Below are 15,087 nucleotides of genomic sequence, written 5' to 3'. Positions count from 1 at the left end.
ACCCTATCATTTCTGCCTATTGAAATGTTACCAACTAGGACCTAAATTAAGGTCATCTGAACTATGAAGCCTTTTCTTATTACAAAAGTTAGTAATTATTTTCCTACTTATACATCACAATGTATTCTGTGAGAAACTTTATTAAGTCCTTATCAACTAGCATTTTGTAGTATAGTCATGTGTCATATGCTCTACTACATAGAAATAAATGATTAACACGGTTTATTTTTGCTCAACTCTCTGTAGTTAGGGAGTATTTATTGTGGTTCCAGTAGAAGTTGATTCTTTGGACAATTTGAGCACTACAACACTGAAAATAAATAATAGTGATGGAAGGACTATCTTTTAGTTTCTTCACATGACTTTTTCTGCACAATGGAAATGAGTTGGAATCTTCTCCTGGAAGTTTATATCTTTTAGTAAGTATGTTCCTATCTTCAAGTCCTTCTATTTCCTTCTTCAACACTCCTTTTTGTCATCTTTATTGTTCTCTGTATTCTTTAAATGAGCCAAAGGGACTAGAAATTCAAATGTGTCAATGTTGAGACTGTCAAACTATGGTTGATGTCAGTCAAAATAAATAATCAGAAAGCCAAAGAAAAGGAGGAAATAATCCATTTTTAATATTTCTGTGTAATCTCAATCTTACTCCCAGAATTAAAACACTGAACCAGAGATTTCTTTTCTAATTGATTGACAACACTTTTGTATTTATTTGAGGTAGAATAGTATGAGGAAAGAGACAGTGAAGGTGGCTTCTGAAAGATCTGGATTCAAAAACCAAACCAGATACTTAATAGCTATGTAACTCTGCGGAAATCATGTTAACCTTTCTATGCCTCAATTTTCTCATCTGTACGAGAAGGGGGTTGGAATCAGTAGCCTCTCAGATCCCTCCCAGTTCTAAATCTTTGATACTATGATGTTTCCAAAGGAATTTTATGAGTATTTAAATTACTTTCTTAATGCCATATTCTTTTTTAGCTGTGGTGTATGTAGATAAAGTCCTAGAATCTTTAGATGTTGCAGAATACTAATTTTGAATGCCAGAGAGTGCTAATGCTTATTCATGCTTAATAAATATCAATTGATAATTATGATTCTAAGCAGAGCATAGTGACTGAGACCTAACCAGAGCAGAGAGGACAAACAAAACATGAGAGTCATGCAAAATAAGCAAATGGCAGATTAGGTGGAAAAAAGAATTTAACTAAAGAAAAATAAATTCCTGTTATATTAAAGTACTTTATCCTTTTTGCTTTGGATTTTTATAATCCTATTTTCTAAATTTTGTTAGAAAATTTAAACTACTAGTAAATTTTAAAAAATACTAGAGGGGAGGCATTATTTATTTGCTTGATGTCTGGTTACTTTGATGTTCTTATTTGTGAATAAGCTGAAGTGATAAAAGACTACTAGCAAAGCCCACAAAATAATTTTCATTTGGTTTTACAAATGTTATTAAGAGTCAACTTTGCATTTTCTCCTTGATAAGTCTTGTCCCAAAGACTTGCAGTGTCTACTGTGTTAAGTGTTGGGTTCAAGAGATTGAGGGCAATGACTGGCATCTGGTTCACTTTTCTTTCCATCTCCTTGAAATCTCACATCGCGATACATCTGTTTTGTTGATTCAGAAGAGCACTTGAGATGCTTTACAGTTGATTTTGACAAGTGCTACAATTTGATAGGGGTAGATAATTCTTGCTGAGATGATTTCAAAAGTACAGAAATTATACTTTTGAGTAGATATTACCTTTCTTTATGATCAGAATTTTCATTTAATATACCGTGCACTTAAGCTTAGTAATCACATTTTCTTTAAAAAAAAAAAACAAAACCCATTATGTTCTTTGATCTCATCTATTAAAAGATTACAAATTAAAAGACTATTCTAAATATGGCTTCCTTTTATACTTTGAAGAAAGAAGACATAAAATCCTTTTTTAAAAACATTTTCACTCCTAATCTCTTTCCTCAACAAATGTAGAGGTTTTTGAATTACAGAATTCATACAAAGGCTGAATATTATTACTAATTAAATAAGGTTCTTCTGGTCACGTAGCTGGGCTGGTTGAAATAAAACTTGAATATATTTTCTGCTGGTCTCTATCTTAATCAGCACTACTACAGTGACCATAGGTGTATTGTGGTTTGAAGAATTAGAGATAAAAAAATGAAAGAAATTGGTGGCCATTTTAATTTCTCTAAAGAGAATTTTTTATATAGCATGAGATAGTCCATCAGGATTATTTGTATAAGGAATCAAATTATGATGCAATATTTACCATTTAATATTGAGAAAATTCCAGTTGGTGGATGAGATGATCATCAATCCCCTTTTCTCTCTCTGACTCTTTTGTCTGTTTCTCTTCCCATATCTTCTTAAAGGCTGCAAATAAAAGAGCATGTAAGCCTATTCTAGTTCATAAAATAGTGATTCAAGGTGCCAAATTTGTGAAACCCTAGATTTCAGTGCCCACATAGAAACAACCACCTACATCACAGAAATCTTTACCAATAAGAAGAATAATAGAATCATTAAAATATCTTCCTTTTGGTTAGCATTTTATCATTTACAAAGAGCTTTCATAGATATTAAAATGTTTGGTTAACAAAGATATTTTATCTATATGATAAAAGCTATCCTAACTCTTCTATTTAAGATGAACATGTTTCTTCACTTTTATAAATTTATACATTATGCAAGAATAGATCAGACAGGAAACAAACAGCTCACATAGGGTGACCTTTACAATTGTATTGTATATTCCTTCTTCCCAGAAGGATAGTGACAACATTTCTACTTTATTACCAGATTTCAAAAGTTTTGTCCTTTGTACCTACCCTGTTATTTCAGATATCCTACTGCTGATCCATATACCACCAACATATCTGGTCCCTGACTTAAAGTCCAAACCTGAATTACTCAATATTTTCTTCATAAAACAATCAGGTCAATATCCTGACTGAAGATTCTTTACATGATCTTGTACTTGTCCCTTCCTTTCTATCCCCATGCTTCTTCCCTCGTTCAGGCCCACAACACATAACATCTGGACTTTTATAATGGATGTCTAACTAGTTTCTTTGCTTTAGACATTGTGTTTCTCCAATCTATCCTGACCCCTGATGCCTGATTAATCTTCCTACAATACTTATGCAGCTGGGTTAATCTATAAGTTCTCTTCTAGCTTTAATGATCCCATGAAGTCATATAGGGTATTAAGGAAAAAGCAGAGATGGAAACTCAACTCACTGATAGTCAAATAGGAGGCAAGGGACCCCTTTTTATCCTTTCAAATTAATTGTGCAAAATAAATGTCTTGAAAGAGAGGTGGAATAGAGTTGAAATTAAGTGGAACCAGTTGACATGTTAATATATTGATGCTCATAACCATATGACAATTTGTTTTCTGTCTTCAGCTGTGTTAAACCTGTGAAATTGTACTTGTTCTGTATTGTACCAATTGATTAAATCAATCACTAGTTTATTCAATTAATAACTTTTAAGCCCTATTTTTATTCTAAGAAATATTGTACAAAGATAAGGACCACTTCTAATTTATTTTGATTTACTATCTACAATGTAATTATATAATTTACCTAGAATTCTCCAAGACTTTGTTGAATGTCATTCTTATATAAATTGTGACAACAAAGCAAGGAAATATATCCATAGTGCTCAATTCCTGTACATGCATGTGCATGTATGTATGTATGTATGTATGTATATATATTATATATAATATACTCATATGTATGTGTGTACATATCAGCAGTTACTAACAATATTTTCTCTTATATTACATTTAAATTTATATATGTCAAAAATGTGATGTTATTCCTTTTAAAAATAAATTGGAAGTACCAGTCTGGTTGTATGATTATTTTATTAACTGATAAATCAGCTGGCTCTCAAGGGCATGAAGGAAGCCAAATCATTTAATTTACAAATAAACTGTCCATTCAACATTGCCAGCTGTTGTCAGAAATATGTATTGAGTAGCAAATTCTCTTAGGTTAAATGAAAAAGGTTGAGGTTTTTTTTTTTTTTAATTTCACCAAAAATTCAAACAAAAGTAGTATGTCATATATTATATATCAAGTGGAGAATAAACCAGCTGAGTTTTTAAAAGTCTCAATCTGGACATAAAGGTGTGTATATATATATATATATATATATATATATATACATACATATACATATATATATATGTACATGAGTTTATATATGCATATATTTGTGATTGTAGATGTGTACTAAACCTATAATTTTATTGATAAGAGAATTTCTAAGTAAGGAAACTTTATCTGCAAGTGCTAGGTACGACTTTCTCTGCAATTTATAATGTTTAGAGGTTGACTAGAACACTGGGAAACTGAAGGATTAGCCCAGAATAACATAATCAGTGTGTATCAAAGGTAGGATTTTAACCCAGTTAAACTTGCCACACCTGAAAACAACTGAAGAGCAACAATGTATAAGAAAATCTGTCATCGACTAGGAAGTGGATTGTAAAAATAATGGATCCTTGTATCAATCAATAAGTAATTTATTAAGTTCCTACTTTGTGCCAGGTACTGTGCCAGGTGTCTATTCACAAAGATCTTACACTGTAATGGGGGAGATAACATACACACATATACCATAAAATAGAAAATGAACAAATACAAAGCAATTAGATACAAATTTGGTGAGGACAGTATTAGCAGTTGTGAATCAGGGAAGACATCATGTAAAAAAGACTTGCCTTTTGAAGGGAGAGAAGGATTCTTTGAAGTTGAAGTTGATATTTTTAATACATGAATGACCATTTCAAGAGTACAGAGATGCTATATGGAGTATCATGAGTGAAGAACAGAGAGAAGGCCTTTTAGTTTAAACAAAGAATGTATTAGGAAGACAAGGCTAGAAAGGATCATGTATAGGGCTTTAAAAGCTGAACAGGGGAGCTTGTATTTTATCTTAGCAACAACAGAAGTCATGGAGTTGAAATAGAAGGGGAGTTAATTTGGCTAGATCTGGTATTAAAGCAAAGTTACTATAGCATCATTGTAGAAGATGAATGGCAGTGCAGAGACAGTTTAAGAAAGGGAAACTAGGAGACTATTGAAATTATTCAGGCAATGAGGTCAGGTAGTAAGGTGGTGGCTATGTGAATGCAAAGATAAGAAATTATATGCAAGAGATGCTATGGAAGTAGAAACAAATGATCTGACAAATGATTGGATATGTGTGGGGTGAGGGAGAGAGTAGTCAAGATAATGATGAGGTTATAAACCCAGGAGCCTTGAAGGATGATGCTACCTTGACAGAAATAGGGAAGTTCCAAAGAGGAGGTTTTGGAGAAAAGATAATGAATATTGCTTTGGATATGTTGAGATGAGATGTTTCTAGGACATCTAGTTTGAAATGTGTTTTAGGCAACTGGTGATGTGACTTTCTCAGGGGAGAGACTAGTATTCATTGGATAGATCTATGAATCATCTATTTAGAGATGATAGTTAAACCCAAGGGATCTGATGAGGTTACCAAGAGAAAGTCTACAAAGGGAGAAAAGGTAGAACCCCAGAGAATACTTACATTTATGGGGCATTACTGATGAACTGACAAATTAGATTGAGAAAAGAGCAATCAGATAAATAGGGGAAATACAAAGAGACAGTACTGTTATGAAAATCCAGAGATTTTCTCTAGTAAAAGAGCATGGTCACCAATGACTGACAAGTCAAATTAGAAAAGATTAAGGTGTGAATGAGGAAAGAGGAGGTAGTTCTTTAAGGATTTTGATTGAGAAAAAAAAGTAGACCTGGTAGCTTGAGGAGGTGATAAGATCTAGTAAAGCCTTTATAAAAATTGGGAAACGATAGTTTACACATAATTGTATAAGATAGTTTTAAACATCATCATACACAAATGCACAAACACATGTGTATGTAAGTTCACATATACATATGTACAAAAATCATATGTAGGCTACCAATTTTTCTCAGTTGAGCAGTGAGGTGGTGTAATGAATAGAGAGCTGGGAGTAGATCTGAATTCAAATCCAGCATCAGATACTTTCTAGTTATGTGACCTTGAACAAGTAACTTAATCCTGCTTGTTTTAGTTTCTTTATCTGTAAAATGCGTTGGAGAAGAAAATGGCTAACTACTCCAGTATATTTGACAAGAAAAACACAAAAAGTATTCACAAAGAATTAGGCATGACTGAAAATGATGAAACAACACACCTCTGTTCCTCCAAATTTAATAAATATTGTTTTAGGGAATCTGAAATGGCATGATCTCATAACAGTGAAATGAAACACAGGCTACATCAAGTCATGACTATGGAAGCTTTGTTCTATATCACAATTGTTTATCTGAAACTGTTATCTCATTGTCATCTACCAAGAACTAGTGAAATAAATTCATTTTAGTTAGATCACTAAGCAGCTGTTTAATGTGGGATTTTTTAATCCAAATGGCCTTAATAATTATCATAAAGTAGTTTTAAATTTTCATTTGACTTTTACAGCATGGAAATTGAGGAGATGCCCATCAGTTGGGGAATGGCTAAACAAGTTGTTACACACATTTGTAATGAGTTTCCTACAACAAAAGATATAAAATACATATGCATTTGCAAAATGTAAATTTATTATCTCTGAGAGGTAGTAATGATTTTAGTAAAGAAAATGGATTTTTAGAACCAGGAGATCATTATACACATCAACAACAATATTATATGAGAATCAATTCTGATGGAAATAGTTCTTTTCAACAATGAGAGGATTCAAATCAGTTCCAACTGATCAGTAATGAACAGAATCAGCTACACACAGCGAAAGAACACTGGGAAATGAGGGTGGACCACAACATACCATTTACATTCTTTCTGTTATTGTTTGCTTACATTTTTGTTTTTCTTCCCAAGTTATTTTTACCTTCTTTCTAAACCCGATTTTCCTTGTGTAACCAGATAACTGTATAAATATGTATACATATATTGTATTTAACATATACCTTAACATATTTAATATGTATGGGACTACCTGCCATCTAGAGGAGGGGGTGGAGGGAAGGAGAGGAAAAGTTGGAACAGAAGTTTTTGCAAGGGTCAATGTTGAAAAATTACCCATGCACATGTTTTGTCAATAAAAAGCTATAATTTAAAAAAAGAAAAGGGATTTTTAGTTCTATCAAATAAAAGCTTATAATTGATAATAGACATATGAAAGTAATTTAATCTGATACTCATTCCTTTTTTACATAATGCTAAATTTGGACTTTAGTTTCTCATGCAGCTATACCCATGGACATACACATGTGCACATATATACACACAAACACTGATACACTAAAACTTTCTTTGCCTAAAATGAAAAGATTAGAAAATGACTCTCAGGTCTTTTCTAGCTCCAATATTACTTATTTCCATAAAGCTATATATTGATTCTACCTTGAAAAATAGCAGTGAGTTAGTTTAAATAAAATCATTGCTATAAAGAACTTCTAGCGATAAAAATTCTCTAAGAAAAAAGATAAGCAGTTGTTTTGTAACTTTGATCATATAGATCATATAGAATATAGAATAAAGAACAACCCAAGGTGAAATAACTTAATGATTCTGCCTGTTTCCTCATCTATAAAATATAATATGTAATAATAACATCTATCTCTCAAGATTATTTTGAAGATCAAATGAAATAATAATGTTCAAGCTAATTTCTTACCTCTGTTTCATTAATTGGGGGAAAATAGGAAGATCCTAAGTTGTATATCCAAGATTTCATTTCTTTTCCACCAAATCCAATTTCATATTAAGCACATATAGGGATTATCAAGAAACCCACTTGTCCAATTTGATAGCAAAACAAAATCAGAGTAGTTATATATACAGGCTTGCATAATTTGTGTGTGCATACACACACACGCATACACACACACACACACACACACACACACACACACACATACACACACAAGAACATATACCAGGCAGTACATATTGCAGAAAATCTTTCATTGGAAAAGAGGTAAGACAACTCAACCGAGAGAGAGAGAGTCCTAGATCTCACCTAAGGAAAAATTTCCTAAAGTGTATAAGCTAAGGATAAGAACATAATTGAGGTAGAGCAGAGAAAAACTACAAGTAACTCCAGTACTAGTGAAGTAGCTGGCCCAAAGCCAAAGGGAATGAGCTACAGCTGTGTCTATTGAGAAAAAGAAAATCTGATGATGCTGTAAAGATCAATATTGTGTTGAAATCTGAAATGTAAGATCTGTGAACCAAAATAAGTTAGATGTAGTCAAATAGGAGATGGAAAGATTAAAGCTCAACCTCTTGGCTGTTGGTGAACTTAAATGGAAAGGTTTAATTCATGTGAACATAATATGTACTACTATGAGCAAGAATTCCTTAGAAGAAATAGAGTAGTGTCATACCAATCAAACTGCCAAGAAACTACTTTTATAGAGCTAGAAAAAAACAATAACAAAGTTCATCTGGAAGAACAAAAGGTCAAGAATTTCAAGGGAAATAATGAAAAAAATGCAAATGAAGGTGCCCTATCTGTACCAGATATAAAACTATATTATAAAGCAGCAGTCACCAAAACCATTTAGTATTGGCTAAGAAATAGAGTGATTGATGAGAGGATTAGGTTAGGTCCATAAAACATAATAGTCAATAACTATAGTAATCTAGTATTTGATAAGCCCAAAGATCCCAACTTTTGTTGGGCTTTGCTGGGAAAATTGTAAAATAGTATGGCATAAATTAGGAATTGACCAACATCTAATATTCTATACCAATATAAGGTCAAAATGGATTCATGATTTAAACATAAAGAGTAATGTTATAAACAAATTTCAAGAACATAGGATAGTTTACCTCTCAGATCTGTGGTGGAAGAAGGAATTTGTGACCAAAGAAGAACTAGAGATCATTATTGATCACAAAATAGAAAATTTAGATTATATTAAGTGATACAAAGGATTAAGTTAAGAAAGGATAATCTACCTCTCAGATCTGTGAAGGGGGGAGAGATTTATTTAAGGCCAAAGAATCATTCTTTCACATTAGATTCACATAGAATCATTTCATATTATGAAACGCAAAATGGATAATTTGATTATATTCAATTAAAAAGGTTTTATACAAACTAAACCAATGCAGACAAGATTGTAAGGGAAGCAGAAAACTGGAGGAAAAAAATCTATACTCCCAAGGATTCTGATAAAGGCCTCATTTCTAAAATATAATCTTTGGCCTCTTCAGCATCAATGGTTAGAGCATAGATTTGTATTATTGTGATGCTGAATCTTAACAAACAATTATCATTCTGTCATTTTTGAGATTCTACCCCTAATACTACTTTTCTCATCATTTTATTGACTATGAGGGCTGCTCTATTTCTTTTATTTTAAATAATAGCTTTTAATTTTTAAAATATATGCAAAGATAATTTTCAACATTTACCCTTGCAAAGCCTTGCATTCTAAACTTTTCTCCCTCCCTTCCCACACCCTTTCCCTAGATAGCAAATAATCCAGTATATATTAAACATGTGCACTTCTTCTATACATATTTCCATAACTCTAATGCTACACAAGAAAAATCAGATCAAAACGGGAAAAAAAACCCAAAGAAATAAAAAACAAAAAGCAAGCAAAGAACAAAAAAAAAGGTGAAAAAACTAGGCTGTGATCCACATTCAATTCCCACAATCCTTTCTCTGGGTGCAAATGGCTCTTTCCATTGCGAGTCTATTGGCCTGAATCATCTCATTGTTGAAAAGAATCATGTCCATTAGAATTAATCATCACATAATCTTGTTGCTATGTACAATGGTTTCTTGGTTCTACTCACTTCACTTAACATTGCTTCATGTAAGTCTCTCTAGGCCTTTCTAAAATCCTCCTGCTGATCATTTCTTATAGAACAATAACATTCCATAGCATTCATATGCCATAATTTATTCAGCCATTCCCAATTGATGTTAGAAACCATTGCTAACAATAAGGGATAGTGAAGGTGACAGAATTCCAACTTAGATATTTAAAATATTAAAAGATAATGTTATTAAAGAAGATCCAACTCACTTCCAGTTGATCAATGATGGACAGAAATAACTATACCCAGAGAAGGAACACTGGGAAGCGAATGTAAATTGTTAGCACTACTGTCTATGTACCCAGGTTACTTATACCTTCGGAAGCTAATAATTAATGTGCAACAAGAAAAAGGTATTTACACACATATTTTATATCTAGGTTATATTGTAACACATGTAAAATGTATGGGATTACCTGCCATCGGGGGGAGGGAGTGGAGGGAGGGAGGGGATAATTTGGAAAAATGAATTTAAAAAAATAAATAAATAAATAAATTCGGGAAAAAAAAAAAAAAGATAATGTTATTACTGTGCTATGCTAAATGTGCCAATAAATTTGGAAAACTCAACAATGATCACTGTATTAGAAAAGATTAGTTTACATCCTAATCCTAAAGAAGGACAATGCCAAAGAATGGTCAAATTACTTAACAATTGCACTCATTTCATACACGGGTCAAGTTTTACTTAAGATTCTGCAAGCTCAACTTCAGCAATATGTGAATCCAAAATTTACAGAAAAGCAGGCTGGTTTTTGAGGAGGAAAAACAACAACTAAGATCATGGCAACTGATCCCATCACTTTCTGGCAAATAGTAGAAGAAATGGAAGCAATATCAGATTTTATATTCTCTGGCTCAAAGTGACTAAAAAAGATGAATGCAGACATAAAATCAAAAGAGACTTATTTCTTGGAAGGAAAGCTGTGGACAAATCTGGATAGAATACGAAAAAGCAGAGACATCAGTTTGCTGATGAAGGTCCATTTAGTCAAAGCTATGATTTTTCTAGTAGCACTGTATGGCTGTGAAAGTTAGACTATGTGGAAAGCTGAGTGCTTCAGAATCGACACCTTTGAATTGTGATGCTGGAGAAGACTTTTGAAAGACCCTTAGACAGAAAAGAGATCAAATCAATCAATATTTAAAGAAATTAGTTCAGGCTAGTCACTTTAAGATCAAATACTGAAGCTGAAGCTTAAATGCTTTACATGATGTAAAGATAGGACTCATTGAAAAAGACTCTGATGTTACAAAAAATTTAAGGCAAAAGAAAAAGGGTGCAGCAGAAGTTAAAATGGATAGATAGTGTCATGGAAGCAATAGACATGAACTTGGGACTTCAGTATTTCAGGAGATAGTAGAGGATAAAAGGATTTAGTGGGTTATGGTCCATGTAGTTATAAAAAGTCAGACACTTCTACCAAACATTTAAAGAACAAGTAACTCCAATGCTATGTAAACTATTTGAAAAAATAGGGATTGAAGGAGTTCTACCAAATTCCTTTTATGACACAGACATGGTACTGATACCTAAACCAGGTAGATCAAAAACTGAGAAAGAAAACTATAGACCAATTTCCTTAATGAATATTGATGCTAAAATCTTAAATAAGATATTAGCAAATAGACTTCAGAAAATCATCCCCAGGATAATACACTATGACCAAGTGGGATTTATACCAGGAATGCAGGGCTGGTTTAATATTAGGAAAACTATTAATATAATTGACCATATTAATAATCAAATTAATAAAAACCATATGATCATCTCAATAGATGCAGAAAAAGCATTTGATAAAATCCAACATCCATTCCTACTAAAAACGCTTGAGAGTATAGGAATAAATGAACTATTCCTTAAAATAATAACAAGCATATATTTAAAACCTTCAGTAAATATCATATGTAATGGCGATAAACTAGAACCTTTCCCTGTAAGATCAGGAGTGAAACAAGGTTGCCCACTATCACCATTACTATTCAATATAGTACTAGAAACTCTAGCCTTGGCAATAAGAGCCGAGAAAGAGATTCAAGGAATTAGAATAGGAAATGAGGAAATCCAATTATCACTTTTCGCAGATGACATGATGGTATACTTAGAGAACCCCAAAGACTCTGCTAAAAAGCTATTAGAAATAATTCAGAATTTTAGCAAAGTGGCAGGATACAAAATAAATCCACATAAATCCTCAGCATTTTTATACATTACCAACACAATCCAACAGCAAGAGATACAAAGAGAAATTCCATTCAAAGTAATGGTCGATAGTATAAAATATTTGGGAATATATCTACCAAAGGAGAGTCAGGAATTATATGAGCAAAATTACAAAACACTTGCCACAAAAATAAAGCCAGATTTAAATAATTGGAAAGACATTCAGTACTCTTGGATAGGCCGAGCGAATATAATTAAGATGACAATACTCCCTAAACTAATCTATTTATTTAGTGCTATACCAATCAGACTCCCAAGAAACTATTTAATGACCTAGAAAAAATAACAACAGAATTCATATGGAACAACAAAAGGTCAAGAATTTCAAGGGAAGTAATGAAAAAAAAATTAAGTGAAGGTGGTCTAGCTGTACCTGATCTAGAACTGTATTATAAAGCAAGAGTCACCAAAACCACTTGGTATTGGCTAAGAAATAGACTAGTTGATCAGTGGCATAGGTTAGGTTCACAGGGCAAGATAGTGAATAAAAATAGCAATCTAGTGTTTGAAAAACCCAAAGATCCCAAATTTTGGGATAAGAATTCATTATTTGACAAAAACTGCTGGGAAAACTGGAAATTAGTATGGCAGAAACTAGGCATGGACACACATTTAACACCACATACTAAGATAAGATCAAAATGGGTCCAAAATTTAGGCATAAAGAACGAAATCATAAATAAATAAACATGGGATGGTTTACCTCTCAGACTTGTGGAGGAGGAAGGAGTTTGTGTCCAAGGGAGAACTAGAGACCATTATTGATCACAAAATAGAACATTTTGATTACACCAAATTAAAAAGTTTCTGCACAAACAAAACTAATGCAAACAAGATTAGAAGGGAAGTAACAAATTGGGAAAACATTTTTACAGTTAAAGGTTCTGATAAAGGCCTCATCTCCAAAATATACAGAGAACTTACTTTAATTTATAAGAAATCAAGCCATTCTCCAATTGATAAATGGTCAAATGATATGAACAGACAATTTTCAGATGAAGAAATTAAAAGTATTTCCACTCATATGAAAGAGTGTTCCAAATCACTATTGATCAGAGAAATGCAAATTAAGACAACTCTGAGGTATCATTACACACCTGTCAGATTGGCTAAGATGACAGGAACAAATAAAAATGAATGTTGGAGGGGCTGTGGGAAAACTGGGACACTAATACATTGCTGGTGGAGTTGTGAAAGAATCCAGCCATTCTGGAGAGCAATCTGGAATTATGCCCAAAAAGTTATCAAAATGTGCATACCCTTTGACCCAGCCGTACTACTACTGGGCTTATATCCCAAGGAAATACTAAAGAAGGGAAAGGGACCTGTAAGTGCCAAAATGTTTGTGGCAGCCCTTTTCATAGTGGCTAGAAGCTGGAAAATGAATGGATGTCCATCAATTGGAGAATGGTTGGGTAGATTATGGTATATGAATGTTATGGAATGTTATTGTCCTGTTAGAAATGACCAACAGGAGGAATACAGAGAGGCCTGGAGAGACTTAAATCAACTGATGCTGAGTGAAATGAGCAGAACCAGAAGATCATTATACACTTCAACAATGATACTGTATGAGGATGTATTCTGATGGAAGTAGATATCTTCAACATAGAGAAGAGCTAATCCAATTCCAGTTGATCAATGATGGACAGAATCAGCTACATCCAGAAAAGGAACACTGGGAAATGAGTGTAAACTATGAGCATTGTTTTTTTGTTTTTGTTTTTGTTTTTGTTTTTGTTTTGTTTCTCTTACCAGATTATTTTTACCTTGTGAATACAATCCTTCCTTTGCAACAACAACAACAACAAAATTCGGTTCTGCACATATATATTGTACTTAAGATATACTATAAGATAATTAATATGTATGGGAATGCCTGTCATCCAGGGGAGGGGGTGGAAGGAAGGAGGGGAAAAACTCGGAACAGAAGGGAGTACAAGGGATAATGTTGTTAAAAAAAAAAAAATTACCTATGCATATGTACTGCTAAAGAAAATGTTATAATTATAAAAATTAATTTTTAAAAATGCTTAATAAAAAAGAAAAAAAAAAAAGAAAAGTCAGACACTACTAAATGATTGAATAATAGCAACAATGAAAGCTAGATCTTCTTGTATCAGTCAGCTTCTTCCCAGTCTTTTTCTTTAGCAACCTAAAATGGGTTTGTCATCTTCTACTGTTTGAAGATCATTTGAACTTGATGCTTCATTGAGAATGTATTGAACTATGCTATATCAAAATAGGACCAATGATTTAGTGTATACAAATGGCTGAACAGTTGATCATCATTTACTAACAGGTGTTTATATAATCTGTAAAATTCTATATGATTTGGGATCCTGTCTGTCTTGCTCCTACTTAAGCCATTATAAAAATTAATATTGAATGGAAAATCCCTATGCCAATAATTCTTAGATTTAAATTTAAGATAAGTATATGACATGGAAGACTCTGATCCTAGAAATAAGCTGATCTTGAGTTGATGATTCTAAAAATGGTGATCTGCAATCTGCAAATTGCTAAATCTAACAAATAAACATTCTCAACATACAGTAATCTTTCTTAGAAGACATCAATATACATAAACACACCATCTTTTCTACATGATGCTTCCATTTTTTCCTAAATGCTTATGGTACAAGTCTATAATATTCTATTAATATCTATTAATAACAGCACTTCTTTCTTATAATTAAGTTGTTAACAATCTACTTGTATTATCCTAAGCAAGATAGTTAACTTCTTTTGGTCGTATTTTCCTCTTTTCTAAAAATCAGGGATTTGACTGCATGATTTATAAAGTTTCATTATGATTTAAAACCTCATTATTCTAATGTAAAGTTAGGATATGCAATGAAATTCAACAGATGCACAAATATTCATTCTCACCTCAATTTCCTTAAATATAAAGCATACCTAAAATAATATGTTCTCTAAGTTGAGAGATGAAATGAAGTACAGCCAAGAAGAATGAACA

The 15,087-nt window shown here is 32.5% G+C and overlaps 1 long non-coding RNA gene across 1 annotated transcript in view; it reads right to left on the bottom strand.

The window, feature by feature from the left end:
- Positions 1 to 441: 441 nt before the first annotated feature.
- LOC141542455 (uncharacterized) overlaps positions 442 to 15,087 on the bottom strand; it is a 24,590-nt gene continuing 9,944 nt past the window's right edge. Inside the window, exons 2-3 of the long non-coding RNA XR_012482163.1 lie at positions 2,286 to 2,389; positions 442 to 518 (exon numbers count right to left, since the gene is read on the bottom strand). This is a non-coding gene — a long non-coding RNA (uncharacterized LOC141542455). The remainder of the gene's footprint in view (positions 519 to 2,285; positions 2,390 to 15,087) is intronic.

Source organism: Sminthopsis crassicaudata, chromosome 5 (assembly GCF_048593235.1).
Source record: "Sminthopsis crassicaudata isolate SCR6 chromosome 5, ASM4859323v1, whole genome shotgun sequence".
NCBI lineage: Eukaryota > Metazoa > Chordata > Mammalia > Dasyuromorphia > Dasyuridae > Sminthopsis > Sminthopsis crassicaudata.
This window is presented reverse-complemented; position numbering and strand designations above follow the sequence as displayed.